Here is a 16,082-nt window from a genome sequence, read left to right on the forward strand (position 1 = left end):
CTCTCCTTCAATATCCACAGTAAGATGCCAAAATAATTTAGAGGCAAAATGCAACACTACATATTTCCTACAAATTCCCTGCACCCATATGACCATAAGGAACAAAACCAACCATCTTGGGTGTGGCCATGCAACAAACGTCGTGGACATTTCTCCTGGCTGCTCACAGTGGAGCCATAAAAGCTGAACAGTATTGCCCTCTTAGTAAATCTATCCGATTTCCCAAAAAATTAAACCATGAGCCCCATCCCCCTTAAGTAAGGGGGATGTGGCTGTTCTTCTGAGGAACAGCAACTTTCAGTCAAGAAAGAAGCTTCAATTCTGATGTGCGTGTCCTGCCAAGTCCTCGAGAGATAAACAAGGGTAGCCCAATCCTTGAACCTGGGGTGATATAATGTTTTAGAAAACAATGGTTACTAAGTGGCCAATGTGGTCCAAGGTAGACGCAAGAATTGCGCGAGAATTAGAACAGTATGTCTCAATCAGAATGGGCATTTAGTGCCAAAAGGAGCAGCAAGGAATTATGTTACCAGGGACACACTCCAATCAAATAACACGTTATTTATTTTCAACAATATACAAAAATAGTTCAGGTGCTCACATAAAAAAGTGACAGCAAGCCTGATGTGGTGAGTGAGGGTGACTTTAAAATATATACATCGCATTGACAATACAAGAGGGAGACTCATATTTAACAACTTATAAACAATGCAAGGAGTTCCTGTTGTAGAGGGTCGACGGCATTTCGATCTCAATGACTTGAGAGCATCTTCAGGACAGAGCGTATGTGAGCAAGAGGAATCTATAAAAAACATTTCACAGTATGTTCAGTTATGGCCCCTGGATTCACTTATTATTATAGTCCATTATTTTAATCAAGTGACGTTGTGATCCCAGTGAGAGATATTTAACATGTGTAATGTTTTAGATAGATAGATAGATAGATAGATAGATAGATAGATAGACAGATAGATAGATAGACAGATAGATAGATAGATAGATAGATAGATAGATAGATAGATAGATAGATAGATAGATAGATAGATAGATAGATAGATAGATAGATAGATAGATAGATAGATAGATAGATAGATAGATAGATAGATAGATAGATAGATAGATGAAGCAGAGAAATCTGGCTAGTTTCCAAGTTTAGGTGAAAAACAGCTCCTGTATAGAGCACTCTACAACACCAGCGACACTGAATCTACTCACCACAAATGTCTGTTTTTCTACCAAAGTTTTTAATCATAGGGTTAGCGCAGTGCCATCCACCTCGAGCTAGAAAGGGACAAAGTCTTTTGCCATGTCTACAGCAAAGTCTTCAAGCACAGGATTAGCACAGGGACATCTAGGCTCTGGGCTGCTGAGGGATCAGAAAAACGCACAGGCTTAATCCAGAGATGTTTTAAGGCATGGGCAAAGTGGGCTCTGGCCCTGGGCCCCAGTCTATTAGGGGGGCCCTGATTAAGCCAGCTCTATTCTGCAGAGAGTCTCGCCTGATGGCTTTTAATAATTCTTAAACAGATTGTAATAGACTCTCACACATCACCCATATTATAACTAAATGAAAGGAAAACTGTATTTGAAACAGACATTTTGCAGAGAAATGTTGCGTATATGTTTCATTCTTTCAGATCAAAGCAGGACCTCACATATTCCTAAATCACAGAGATTATTTGCAGTAATATTGGTGAGCCGCTGCTGTTACAATATTGAAAACACACCTGACTATCCCTAAATATTAGATGCAAACACATTTAGAATATGGACCAGTGTAACTGTGCAGTGTCGGTGACCTGTGTACACAGGGAAGAAAGGGGCAACATTACAATGGCGACGAGGAGGTGAAACGGCCCAGCGCTGCCTCCAGGGTGAGTGTCTCGTGGTCTGCCAGCCAACGACGCCCACAGGCACCACCCCTGACCAGCAGGAGCGCGGCAGTGTCGCGGAGAGAAGAGGAGAGAGCGCTACATTCCAGACGGGCCCCTCCTGAGCCGATTCCGGACCGCGACAACCCTACAGGGTGGAACCGCCCCAGGTAGAGTCCACGTGGAGAGGCGGTTGCACGCATCGTGGCGGGGGTCACAGGACGAAACGCGAGCGGCGGCACCACAGACCGCGACGACGACCCGGACGCAGGGAGCCCCGACAGCACCCAGGGGTCGAGAAGCTCGAGTCCACGACCGCGGCGAACGGAGGCAAGGAGGAAGATGAGTGCCACTTCGACGGGACTGCCGAACCCGATACCCTTCCTCACGAAAGCTGGGGTTCCAGATATGCCATGGGAGGATTGGAAGCCGTACTTCTTGAATTTCTTGTTCGCCTTGGAAGAAGAAAGTGGCGCTGAGTTCTCGAGCTCGCGCAGGAAGAGGATGCTGCTACACCATTTGGGCCCTGCAGGTCAGAGGGTTTACGACGATCTGGTGAAGGTGGTGCGGCCCGCGGCGGATGACAATGTGTTTCAACACGCGATCGACGACATGGATGCTCATTACCGCCCGACAGTGTGTGTAGCCGTCGACAGGTACAACTTCTACCACAGAGCGCAACAGAAAGGAGAGACGATTGACCAGTACGTAGCGGCGTTACAGAAGCTGGCCCTAACGTGCAAGTTCGGAGCCTTCCAGGAAGAGTTGATTAGGGACCAAATAGTAATGCACGCAGCGAATGCGTCCATTCAAGATAAGTTGTGGGCTAACGGAGAGGAACCCCTCAAAACGGTGATAGCCATGGTGAAGAAGGCAGAAATGTCCAAGAGATGTGCGGAGACAGCGAAGAAGGACCGCTACCCTGAACAAACAGTGTGCAGGATAGAAGACCGAAAAGGCCACGAGAGACAGACGACGACGGAGCAGCACAGCACGCGACAACACAAGAAGCCCATGACCCGGGGCGCGAAACAGCAGACGCAGGGACAAGGGAGCACCAACGGGTGCTACAGATGCGGCAGCGAAAGGCACGCCGCCAACGACAAAGGGTGCCCAGCGTTCCGGGCCAAATGCACGTACTGCGGGCTGATGGGGCACTATGAGAGAGTGTGCCGAAGGAAGACGTCAAGGCAGCAGGTGAAGTACGTGGCGCAGGAGATGACCAAGGAGGAAGAGCAAGAAGGGCAAGAGGACGACGAAGAGATCCTGATGATAGATGACCAGGTCTTGGGGATCGACGGCGCGGTCGACAAGAAACCGAGGTGCGCCATGACCATAGGGGGCGTAGGAGTCACCATGGTCGCAGATTCAGGGTCCCCCTACACGATCATAAAGAGGAAGATATGGGAGGAGGACTTTGCACCTGTCACAACACACCGACTGCGCCCCGCGGACATCCACCCGGTGACATTCACAGGGGAACCCATACCCATGGTAGGGTATTGCCCTCTAACGTTCGAGTTCCAGGGCAGGACGTGTGAAGGAAAACTGTACGTGGCAGAAAAAGGACCATCAGTGTTGGGATGGAAAGATCAAGGGAAGCTGAAAATAAAGCTGAACCCAGGAGGCCGCATACAAGTGCTCATGATGGAGGACGACCCCAAAGTGGGAGCAAGGCAGTGGAAGGAAGAGTTCCCCGAAGTCTTCAGAGACGACATAGGGAGGCTAACAAAGTTCACGCACAAAATAAATCTCAAAGAAGGAGCCCGACCAGTGTCCCACAAAGTGCGAAACATCCCGTTCCGCACCAGGGAGGCAGTACAAGAGGAACTGCAGAGGTTGGAGGACAACGGGATCATCGAGGCCATCGATAATGCGGAATGGTTGGCCCCCTTAGTCGTGGCGCAGAAGCCGAACGGGAAGGTGAGACTATGTGTGGACCTCAGGGAACTCAACAAGAACATTGTAGTGGACAAGTTCCCCCTTCCCCGCATCAATGAGATGTTAGCTAAGACCAAGGGCGCCAAGTGGTTCTCCACTGTGGATTTAACATCTGCGTATCACCAGATCGCACTCCACAAATCGTGCAACCACCTCACATCATTCATTACACCTTTCGGGTGCTACAAGTTCCTACGGATGCCGTTCGGGCTCGCCTCGGCAGCGGCGGTCTTCCAAAAGTTGATGTACCGTCTGTTCAACAAGATGGAAGGTATTCAGTTCTTCCAGGACGATATCTTGGTGATGGGCGCCTCCACGGAAGAACATGACCGGAGGCTAGCGGGTGTCTTGACAGTGCTGGAACAAAACGGGCTTACGGCCCAGTGGGACAAGTGCAAGTTCGGACTGGGGAAAGTCACGTACCTGGGACACGAAATCAGTCAGGAAGGCATAAAACCCAAGGCATCCAACGTAGCTGCCATCAGAGATGCACCCACGCCCACTAGCAAGGAGGAGGTACGGACATTCTTAGGGATGGCTGAGTTCTACAGCAAGTTCGTATCCCACTTTGCATCAAAGACGCACCACCTGAGGTCGATCCTGAAGGAGAAAACAGCGTTCTCATGGAAGGAGGAACAAGAGAGAGAGTTCGAGGAAGTGAAGAGAGAAATCTGTGGCGCCATACCCATCCAAGGGTTTGACCCGACGGCTCCCACGACCTTGACCACAGACGCTAGCGACCGAGGCCTTGGAGCAGTGCTCACGCAACAGTCGGCACGAGGAGTGACAGCGACAATCAGCTTCGCGTTCCGCACGCTGGCTGACAATGAACGCAAATTCAGCGTGATTGAAAAAGAAATGCTGGCGGTCGTGTGGGCAGTGGAAAGATTCCGGCAGTTCCTGTGGGGAGGACGGTTCCTCTTACGAACAGACCACAAACCCCTGGTTAAAGTGCTCACGTCCAACGGCCACGAGCACGCTACCCCAAGAATTGCGAAGATGACACTGCGACTCCTCGACTACGTGTACGACGTAGAGTACATCCCAGGCACCAAGAACCGCGTGGCGGACTACCTGAGCAGGGCGGCGGCAAAGGAACCGGCAGAGGCGCAAGACGCAGAGACTTGGGCCGAGTACGCAGTGGCGTTCATGAGCGATCACGAAAGAGCAATCAGCAAGCAGGAATGGGAAGAAGAGTATGGGTCCGATGAGAAGGTGAAGGCGGTCAAAACGTACGTGACGCAGGGGTGGCCGGAGAAGAGGTTGCTTGGAGAAGCACTAAAACAGTACTGGGAAGTCAGGGAAGAATTGTCGCTGGGGGACAACCCGTGTTTTCTGTTCCGAGGCAACAAGGTAGTACCCCCGACGGCGCTGAGGCCCAGAGTGGTGGCTCTTGCCCACGAAGGACATTTGGGCATCGTGAAAACGAAGGGAAGAGTGAAGGAGGACTATTGGTGGCCAGGGTTGGACCTCGCAGTGGAAAGACACGTCAGAACGTGTGAGCAATGCAGCAATGCAGACAAGACGCAGAAAGTGCTGCGCCCACCGCTGGGATGCTTCGACTTCCCGGAAAACCCGTGGGAAGAGATCTCCATAGATGTTCTAGGTCCCATACAAGACGCCAGTGGCAACCAGAAGTACCTCACCGTGGTCGTGGACAGGTACTCGAAGTGGCCAGAAGTCCATGTGGATGACAACGCAGAGACAGATACCATCCTGGGATTCCTCACGGAGGTGTTCATCAGAGAAGGGATCCCCAAGGGAATCCTCAGTGACAACGGCCCACAGTTCGCATCCACGAAGTGGGAGGCCTTCATGGACAGGAACGGGATAACTGTCAGGCGCACGCCGGTCTACCACCCTGCCGGGAACGGAGCAGTGGAGAGATTCAACAGGGTGATAATGGGGTCAGTGCAAGCGGCAATCGGCCAGGGAGCAAGCTGGGAGAAAGAACTCAAGCGTATGCTATGGGCGTACCGGATAACTCCCTCGTCCACAGGCTACAGCCCATTCCGCATTCTGAGAGGAAGAGAACCGTTCACCCGAGACAATGTAGCTTGGAAGAGGCTCACGGTGCAGAGTCATTGGTCGCCGGCAGTGGTGCGCAGAAACTTGGAGAAAGCACAAGCCGTATACACGAACTACTACGACGCAAGGCACAACACCAAGGAAGCCGCCTTGGAGAGAGGAGAGTGGGTGAGGGTGAAACTGCCTACACAGGGAAGGAAAGGGGATAGCAAGTTCACGTCCCCCTTCCAAGTGGTAGAACCCTATTCCACATCAGCCTTACTAAGTGACGGGAAGATTTGGGCACAAGATCGGATGGCAAGATGCACCAGAATCAATGAGACTGAACGGAACTTGGAGCTGGACGGCGAGGCAGGAGCTGGGGCCACACCGGCGGGGAAAGGCGAGAGTAGGAGACCAGAGGGGGAAGCAGGAAGCGTTCCCAAGGGATCCTGGAGTCCAAGAGGAGGGGAAGTCGAGACTCCGGGACTGGGTGACCGAGGGACTGAGTTAGGTGGGGTTGAGCCCCAAGAAGCGTGTGGGGAAGCGGATCCGAGTGGGGGGGGCAATACCCCGACCGCAGGCGCAGGAAGCAGGAGGACACGCTGCGGAAGAAGAGTACTGCTCCCACGAAGGTTCGAGGAGTTCAGCCTAGACCACAAGTAAGACTGTTCTAATGTTAAGAGGGACAGTGACTATTGTGTTGTAAAGGGGGGAGATGTGGTGTTGCGGTCTAGTCGACGGCACGCTAGGCGTGACGTCACCGGACTTCCGGCGGCGGCCATCTTAGGGTCGCATTAGCGCGCCGATTCGAATAGCAGAAGGAGCTCCGTGCCGGCGCTCCTGCTGGAGATGTGTATTTCGTGAATAAACCCCTCAACCTTTGCCAACTGTCTTGGTCATCTGTGGTGGGGCATTGTACACAGGGAAGAAAGGGGCAACATTACAACCTGGCCAAAGAGGGCATGAAAGAGCTGACAATGGATCATAAATTCAAAGCTGTACCGAACAGGGGCCCCCAAAATACGTTTGGCCCAGGGCCCCCAAAATCCTTAAGATGTCCCTGGATTAATCATAGTGTATAAGCGAAGAGATACCGGAGGGCCAGCCAAAAATTACCGGCCGATACGTGCCAATGTAAATTATTCACCGATGAAAGTGTTTGTGAAAAATGCTCCTAAAAGCGTACCCCCCAACCGTGCTGCAGCAGGCAACCGGAAAGAGAAGCCGAGCCTTCAAACCCATATCCTGTTCTCCAGTGTGGGTGTAATACAGCTACTGTACAGTAGGTGGCAGTAATATGTCTTGTTGAAATGCTCACAGTACCGAGATTCCAAAAGCAAAACTGACTGACAAGGCATCACAGATCCTTAACGTTTGCGCGTAAATTTTTATTCTTGCCTTTTCCCTGCTTCGAAATTCAGTACAAAAACCACGGTCTTGTTAGGATGATTCTGCTCGTCATTTTACCAGCAGCTATGACCAAAATACATTGATTTACCGTATTTATTGAATGTAGCGCGCACAAAACCAATATATTATTTACACACAACACGTAGTAGCGACAAAGCAAAACAAGCATTGGCATAGCCAATGGGTCTCGCCTTTGGGACCTTACAAGATATTACTAAAGAGATGTCCTGGCCTTTACTTACAGGTGTCAGTTTGCATGATTTGGGGGAACTGTGTGTTTTACCCAAAATGCAGTCTGCCATTTAAATAAGTATTTAAATTGTAAAAGTGCCCTCAAACACACCATTTTAAATGTGATGGAATGAACACGTTTAGTTTTGCCACACATTTTACTTTGGCGGCTGAAGTATTGCAGCTGAACGAACAGACAAAACCTTTCAAGCTGCAAGTAAGAATGTTTGGTTAATTTTATCTTTGGGATGCCTTAAAGTGGGCCAAGAGTGCCAGCAGCTAAATGAAAGATGTTTGCATTCCTCTTCAGGTCAGTGCCAATGTGACTGCAAAAAGTCTAATACCCGTGCAAAACTGCCCAGAACCAGTGCAACATTGCATCCCACCTGTGCGTTTCATTGCATCCCACCTGCGCGTTTCATTGCATCCCACCTGTGAGTTTCATTGCATGCCACCTGCGCGTTTCATTGCATCCCACCTGTGCGTTTCATTGCATCCCACCTGCGCGTTTCATTGCATCCCACCTGCGCGTTTCATTGCAGCCCACCTGCGCGTTTCATTGCAGCCCACCTGCGCGTTTCATTGCAGTCCACCTGCGCGTTTCATTGCATCCCACCTGGGCGTTTCATTGCATCCCACCTGCGCGTTTCATTGCATCCCACCTGTGCGTTTCTTTGCATCCCACCTGTGCGTTTCATTGCAGCCCACCTGTGCGTTTCATTGCATCCCACCTGTGCGTTTCATTGCTTCCCACCTGTGCGTTTCATTGCATCCCACCTGTGCGTTTCATTGCATCCCACCTGTGCGTTTCATTGCATCCCACCTGTGCGTTTCATTGCATCCCACCTGCGCGTTTCATTGCATCCCACCTGTGCGTTTCATTGCATCCCACCTGTGCGTGTCATTGCATCCCACCTGCGCGTTTCATTGCATCCCACCTGTGCGTTTTAGTGAAGTGTCTCTGCCCACATGTGAGCACATCGGAAGTTAGATGTTTTAAGATAAAGCTTCACTAGTGTTTAAGAGGGAAAAGGTGTGACTAAGAACACAGACATAAGCAGTGCAATGTAGCATACACTCATTTGAAAGTGAGATACACATGTTTTATATCATGTTTATACATTTTAGGAACGATTTAAACAATCATTGGCAAAGCTAAAAGGTTTCGCCTAAGCAGGATCTATTGACTTTGTCAGTGTTTTTGTTTTTTAAAATTATTTAATATTTTTGATTTTTGGAGAGACTTTATCATATACGCAGCAATCATTTTCAATGCTCGCATCAAGCACAGGCTGTAAGATTCGAGCCAGACCCATGGCTTGTCTCTGGTTCGTGTCCAGTTCATTTGTTGGCTCGCCCACCTGTAATAGTTAGAGAGTCAAGAGTGGTGAGTACACGAAAGAAGATCTGTTTGGCGATCCAGGAAGGACTCATAAATAAATGCTGGACAGATGCGTATATTCAATTAAAGTGAAGTGGCCGGTGTCCCTCAGTGTAGTGTCCATAATGTGTGCTCAGAGGAGTGTGCTTACCGGGAGAACCACGTTTAGAAAAGCCGCTCAGATGAGAGGTGGAGTCTGCCTGCATCACCTTCATCTAACAACCCAGTGCTTGGGCACCTCGGGAGCTGTACCTTGCTCAGAACTGCAACCTTAAATCTAACAGGCTGTGTGTGGCACAGGCGGAGGCGCAGTATTCTCTCAAGGAATTTCTGAGAGTCCGGCCGGAAGGCAGAAGCCTGGCGCGTGACATGCCCAGGGACACATTGCTGGCGCAAACAGAGCATGAGCGGCATCCCATAATTATGTATCCGGAAGTGGAACACGGAGCATTTATTTATGAATTTCTTGAAATCGGTTCTTATGTTTTTGATAAAATAAACTTGTAAACAGCTTGTACCTTACAAAATCTTTTCCAACTCCGTTAAAAACCAGTCAAAGCCAGAAAAAAAGTGTGCTTGACGGCAAGCAATCGAGTGACAGCCGTGCTGCACCTGAACCTACACTGTATGTTCTCATTCTGAAACAGTTTGTAGGAAAGAAGAGCCTTCTATGGTGTCTCAAAAACGCACAAATACACACCTAGGAGTGGATGGGGTGATAATCAAGCCACATGAGGGAGGCCAGCGGGAGACATAAAGGACGGTGGAAAAGGGGGTGGTGGGTGACATGGAGGGTGGGTTACAAAGAATGGAAAGTGGGGGGAGGATGAGGGTTTTGGAAACAATGGAAGGTGGGGGTGGGTTAAACCAAGGACTGAAAGCAGGGGTGAGGAAGAGGCGCTGCAGGCACATGATAAATTAAAAGAGAGAATCGGTGCTTCGGCACCTCGGGAGCTGCACCTTGCTCAGCGTTAGCCCTTAGATCCACCAGGCTCTGTGGGACACCGCTCATGTGCAGTATTCTTACAAGGAAGGAACCTCTGAGAGTCAGCCGGGCAGGATGCAAATAGGAAGGCAGAAGCGTGGTTCGAGACAAGCCCAGGAATAAATGGTCGGTGCGAACAAAGCATGGGTGGCAGTCCACAAGTGTGCATAATATTCATCAAGCTCCCTTAAGATTTCATAATCATGACTTGTACACAAGGAACTTTCTGTGCCGATTTCAGTTCAATGCGCAAGTACTTCAACGCCTAGTTTCAGTCTGATTGCCAAGTCTGCCGGTAAGAGTCCACCAAGCCAATGGCAGCCAGCTCACGCGCAGCCTTTCCAAGTGCAACGAGAGTACCGCTGGGCAAGTAGCTGGCGTTTCCTAACACAAGTAATAGATCAGTTCATTGATAGTGGATCGTTATACATAATCATCGTGGTAACTGTGTGAAAATCCTGAAAAATGTTGTCACAAGTGCATCTGGATTCAGTTGAATTCAACGGGTAAAAAAAACATCTACAGAACACCCTCAATGGATGCATCGACACGAATAAAGCTGTGATCGTCGTGAAGAATGGAAACTGAAAGAAAGTGCGCGTGAACATTCATTGCACAGGTGCATCGATGTACTAGATAACTCCGGTTAACATGTAAGTGGCTGAATCCTGGAGCCGTGAACTGTGCGTGGTGTCTAACGAGCCGTGAGGTGAGTTATATTAATAACAGGAGATACGAAGATTCCAGTTGGTGTGTCTGTAGAAACGGGGGGAGATATTATTGGGTCATTCTTGGGCTATAAGCAATGTGTGTGCATCAAGAGCCCTGAGGCAAAAGAAATTAAAAACGTGAAGTTGCAGGTGAAGCGGAGCTGGTTGCTGTGTCTGTTCACTGTGGAAACGGGGGTCGGAAACTGTGAAAAAGTAGTGCGGGGAGTTAAATAAGCTCTCATGCTGCTGAAACCCAGACCGATGTCCTGACAAAACAAAAGCATGATGTTGATTCAAGGAGCTTGAAAGCTTATATGTGCACTCACTAAGAAGTATCAGCGTTTCTCGTGTAACCTGATTCTGGTGGCGTTTACTTTGTGGGACTAATGCCGCGTATCTAGCAGCAACAAGGCAGCCATCTCCCAAAGAGGCTTTTTAAAAAATACATTTTTTAACGCACGGTACAATACAGTGGCGTGCCCCGGGAGGTGGTGGCGGGGGAGGGCATTGCACGAGCCGCTATAATTAAAGATGAGTTGGGCGACCTGAGCACAACAAGACGCGCAGCTGCCATGATTTAATGTTAAAACAAAACAAGTGGCCCATGCGCAAATTGCTTTCCCACCTAATAAGTTTCCCCATATCCTAAGCACCCATAAGGATGCTGCTGTTACACCACTTTTAGCCAGCAGAGGGCAGCATTGGCTTGACCGTTGTGAATGCGTCTCCCATGTCTGAGCTGAGTTACCCTGAACGGAAATAAGAATAGAACAAGTGGCGGCAAAAGTGAAAGTGTTTGCCTTGACGGAGCGAGCAGAGGGCACCATCTGTTTGAAATTTCATGACAAACAGATGTCGCCAGAGCTCGCTCCTGCAAGGGAATCGCCAAACGTACACACGTTGCATTGAAAGCAATGCAATGCGTGCACGTTTTTGGCCTAAAAAGCAAATAGATTCCAAGAGGTCTCTCCTAAGCATCGCATGCGCGCTGCATAGGCGAGACCTAAACACAGGTGATCTAGTAGGAAGAGAGCCAAGCACAATTAAACAAGCACTAGCAAAGCCAACTTTCCTCAGTTTAATGTGCTGACGCACGCAGTGTTACACAGAAGGTATTGGGACGGGAATATCCCCTAAATAATATACGGGTTGTTCCCCTGCCCTGAGTGCCCAACGGAATGTATATCTGGTATCCTGACTTTTATTTTGGCTCTAGCCTTACGCTAATCTAAGCATGTGCACAGTGGCGGCTCGCAGAGGGAGTGCTGCGATCGGTGGGGCGGGGGAGGGGCAGGGTGGGGGGTAGTGAAGTCGGACATACGACGGCAAGGAGTAAACTAAGTAAATAAACAAATACAACTATTTACCTTGTGCTCCCTGCATCGCAGAGTTGGTGATGCAGCGAGCGCAAGGTAAATAGTTTTATTTACTTACCTTACTCCTTGCCTACGTTAAGTCCGACTCCATTATCCCCCCACCCTGCCCCTCCCCCGCCCCACCACCCGCAGCACTCCCTTTGCGAGCCGCCACTGCATGTGTACAGAGATCTAAGCCTGTCCATTTATATGTAAGATCATGAGCCTGTCCTGTGAGCCTGGAGAGCACAAGCAGTCGCAGTAGCATCCTGTTTTTTTTGTGGAAGATATCAGTATTGGGACCAGACCTTATTACCTGTGTCCCTGAGAATGAGGCCTAGTAGCCCACTTGTGCAAAGTTCAACAGTTTTGTTTATGACCATAATCTTGCACTAACATCCTATGCATGCTCATGTGTGGAGTGTGTTACATATATTTGGTCATCAGTTGCGTGTATGAGTGAGCCTGAGTAATGGAGGCCAGTGGCATCCATTTTGCATGCCCCGAACTGACATAGCACAAGATGGAGTGTGAGGACGGTGCTCCCAGACAGTGTAAGTGTTTTGCCAACATTCCTGTAGCTAGAGGAAAACTAAAGTGAGGCAGATGGATGCATGGCTACCTTTAGACGTTCCATGGGGCCTCTTGTTAGCAAGGAGCTGCTGATTAATCTTACAGAGCACTGCTATTTGGTGGATGGTAGGATTGAGGGGTGGGACAGCAGCCTCTGGTGCAGCAACCTCTCACCTCTATGTGCCCCCGTTTTGGGTCTCCAGGTTGAAGGCAGCCCAAGTGCTGCCTGCTGTGAGAAGCATAATTCGAAACAAAGGCTGTGTTTGGAGAGTAGCCAGAGGAGGACTCTTGAAAGGAAGAACCACCCCAGACCGGTTCTACATCCTCTGTCTAGAAGTTGTGTGTAAAAGTAAGGCCCAAAACTCACCACCTTGATCCAGTTCCACGTCCTTTATGATCCGCAAAAAAGTGCTGTGCAACCAAGGATGGTGTCTGCTTCACAGGCAGTCACTCAGAGGTGAGAAAACATCACTAAAAGTCTGCACTGTGCTGGAAAACCGTGGATCTGCCTAAAGCAAGTAGGGGCCTACCTGCCCACTGAGAGAGGTAAGGAGTCTGTCTGACTCTTCAGGGAGAGTCTCTGCTCAGGAAAAGAGAGGTCCAGGGTGTCCCCGATAGGTCATCCAGAGAGAGCTGACTGTACCAGAGCGAGCTTGGGAGGTCCTGTGTGTCCTGTGAGCCCCTGGTCTCTCATCCCGGTTCATGGTAGGAACCACTACTTGCAATAGGCCTAGGAGAGGTCATATATACTGCGATCACAATAGGCTCAGGTAGCGGATTACAGCTGCAATAATCGCTCTAGGCCTGGACGGGGTCATAGTCAACATAGGCCCGAGCGGGGCACCATCAATCTCTGGTCCATCCGGGACAACTGCAGTGACCACCCGTGGCCCAACCCAGGCTGCATCTGTCATCTGCCCAGTTGGTGTCATATCACTGTAACCCCATGAGACTGCCGCAGCTGGGTCTGAACAGGCATCAGGGCTGTGAGCTCCACTGGCTGAGGCTGGGCAGGCGCACTGACACAGACAGCCTGTGTTCAGCTTCCTGCTCGGAGCAGCTAAATTTTGGCTCGCTGCAGCTCTCACTTACAACATGCTGGAGGAACATCATTTAAAAAAAAGGGCGAACAAGAACTCAAAACATGCCCCCATATCAAGAGGGGCTGAGACTAAAAGAATGAGGGTGCATTTGACTGTGTGCCTCAGCGTTGCACCTGTGCTTGATTCATGCTACCACCGGACTTCCACAGGGAGGGACCTAGAATGAAGATGGCCACCCAGGAGAGAGTAGTAGTAATCGGATCGGGAGGGTGTCCGCCTTGACGAATTGCACTCAAGGACTTTGACTTGTATGATTACTGGGATTTGTGTAGTATGTAGTACAACTGTGTGAGTGAAGGACTTCCTTGGTCGACCTTGCTATCCTGAAAGTCAAGTGCAGAAGGAGTTGTACTTGGCTCAGGCTGCAGAGCTTTAATAGGATGGGCCTCTGGACATCAGTGACAAACCAGGTCAACTCACATGCCCCTGCCTGCCCTGTTCCCATCCAAATGGGGTCTGGGAAATGGCTACATTGATAAGTAATCCGTTATGCAGTCCAATGTGAGCATTCAAGTGGAGGCAGAAGGACTCATCCAAGCAGCCATTAACATTTGGCATGAGATGAATGTTCCAATGGATCAAACCAAGATGTGATTGACAAAGTCTCAAGTCAATGGCTAAAAGAAGGCGGCTGAAGAAATCGATGACCTAAAAATTGAGATTACAAAACTAGGACACAAAAAGATGAAGGTTACACCAAAATGGAAGCAAGTGCTACCAGGAATATATGCAAGCTACTATTCAATGAAAGTGGTGCACATTACATGAATGCTTGAAACGTCCATCAAAACTATAGCAATACTAACACACAGAACAAAGATTACAACAAAAGGCAAGCATGTGCTCAGACAAATAGTGATACAATTGTGAATAATCTAGAAATGATATCACAGTGTTAAAAGACTCGACCTTCAGTCTTCAAGACACAGCAGGTAGAGAAAACAGAATGACAAAGACAAGACTAAATGTGAACAAGTTAAGCTCTTTTTTTGATTGCAAATAAGGAGATAATGGTGCAGACAACTGATAGAATGGCATAATATACTTTGGGTGCCCATCTGGGGGAATGACTGGTTCAAGACACGTTTTTGCAAATCAGAGAGAATTTAGGCAATAGATTTTCAGAGATGTACAAAGTACATTTGCAAAAAACTGTTACCTGACGACAAAAAAAACATTGGGGCTTATGTACAAGCCCCTTGCGCCGCTGGTACATCACTGGCGGCGCAAGGGGCTTGTAAATAAGCCTCAATATTCTTCAATTTGTGCACCAAATACTACATCAGACGCTTAAACAGAGGCATCAAGGCCGTGCAAACAGTAAATTATCTGTGTTGTATTTAGTGCCCAATTTAATGTAAGACTCTAAGAGCTCAAATTACAAAGCCCTTTGCACATAGACATTCAACTTACATGTGCAAATGTCAGTATTTACGAGTGAGAATTCCGTTTTTGTGTCCATACAACATACATTTCTATTTACTTACATGTGATATCATCCCATTAGGGTGTGACATGATAAAATGAGCTCCAATGTAAGGTGTTGTAGGTGCAAACCCATAAACCTATGGGCGAGTGGGCATCATTAAGCTTTGCGTGGCCCATTCTGATCTGAGGAACAGTTTGCAGATTTACTCCTTGCCATGGACAGTTGTAATTATGTTTACAGTCTGGAAATTAAAAGGGTACACTCCCCCCCCAAGACGGTGGGAGTTTGAAGGATTAGTTTAACAAGGAGTACAACATTTCCCAGGTAAATAGTGCAATTGCACTAATTCATGACATTTTCTATTATGATATTTGCGTTAGTGTAAATGGGAACTCTCAAACGTTTTCCTGGAGTACTCTTGGGAACCTGTGGCTGTCACATCTCATCAGGGCGAGAAAGCAAAAGACACACAGTTGATGGACGGAATGCAGAGCAAATCAAACATTCACTCCAGTCAATAAATCTGGGTTAAATCCATTGTTCTTTTGCTCACCATGCCACCCCAGTTTAGACCCAGCCATATGCAAATCAGTCTTGACCCTGTGCCTCATGGGAACAGTTCAGCCCAAACTGCCAAGCCAGGTCCTCCCTGGACCGCAAAACAAGCATCTAAGGCAGTGCGCATGGGTTTTGGCTGCCTGCTAGGTTTGGGTGTCGGAAACCCCATAATGCAATCCCAAGGTGCTCTTCTAGGAGGTAGTGTGGTCGAGAAACCTTAGGCTTATGAGAGGTGAGTGTTAGACATCTGATGCATGCACAGTCAATGAATGATACACATGACTCAATAAGCAGATCCCTCCAATTTATAAACATAACACATATCTTTATATAACTTTAGACACCAAGATCATCAAAATCAGGAGAGTGTTTATCATTTTCAAAAATTGACACTTGTGACATTTCTGAATCGGTAATGTTATCCTATGAAGGAAAGACATACACTGCATACAGGTACTTAACAGCGACTTACAGGACCAGTCTCCTGGTCTTAAGGTGAGTTTGGGGCAAGGTCCAAGGCCGCAC

This window comes from Triturus cristatus, chromosome 6 (genome assembly GCF_964204655.1).
Source record: "Triturus cristatus chromosome 6, aTriCri1.1, whole genome shotgun sequence".
Lineage (NCBI taxonomy): Eukaryota > Metazoa > Chordata > Amphibia > Caudata > Salamandridae > Triturus > Triturus cristatus.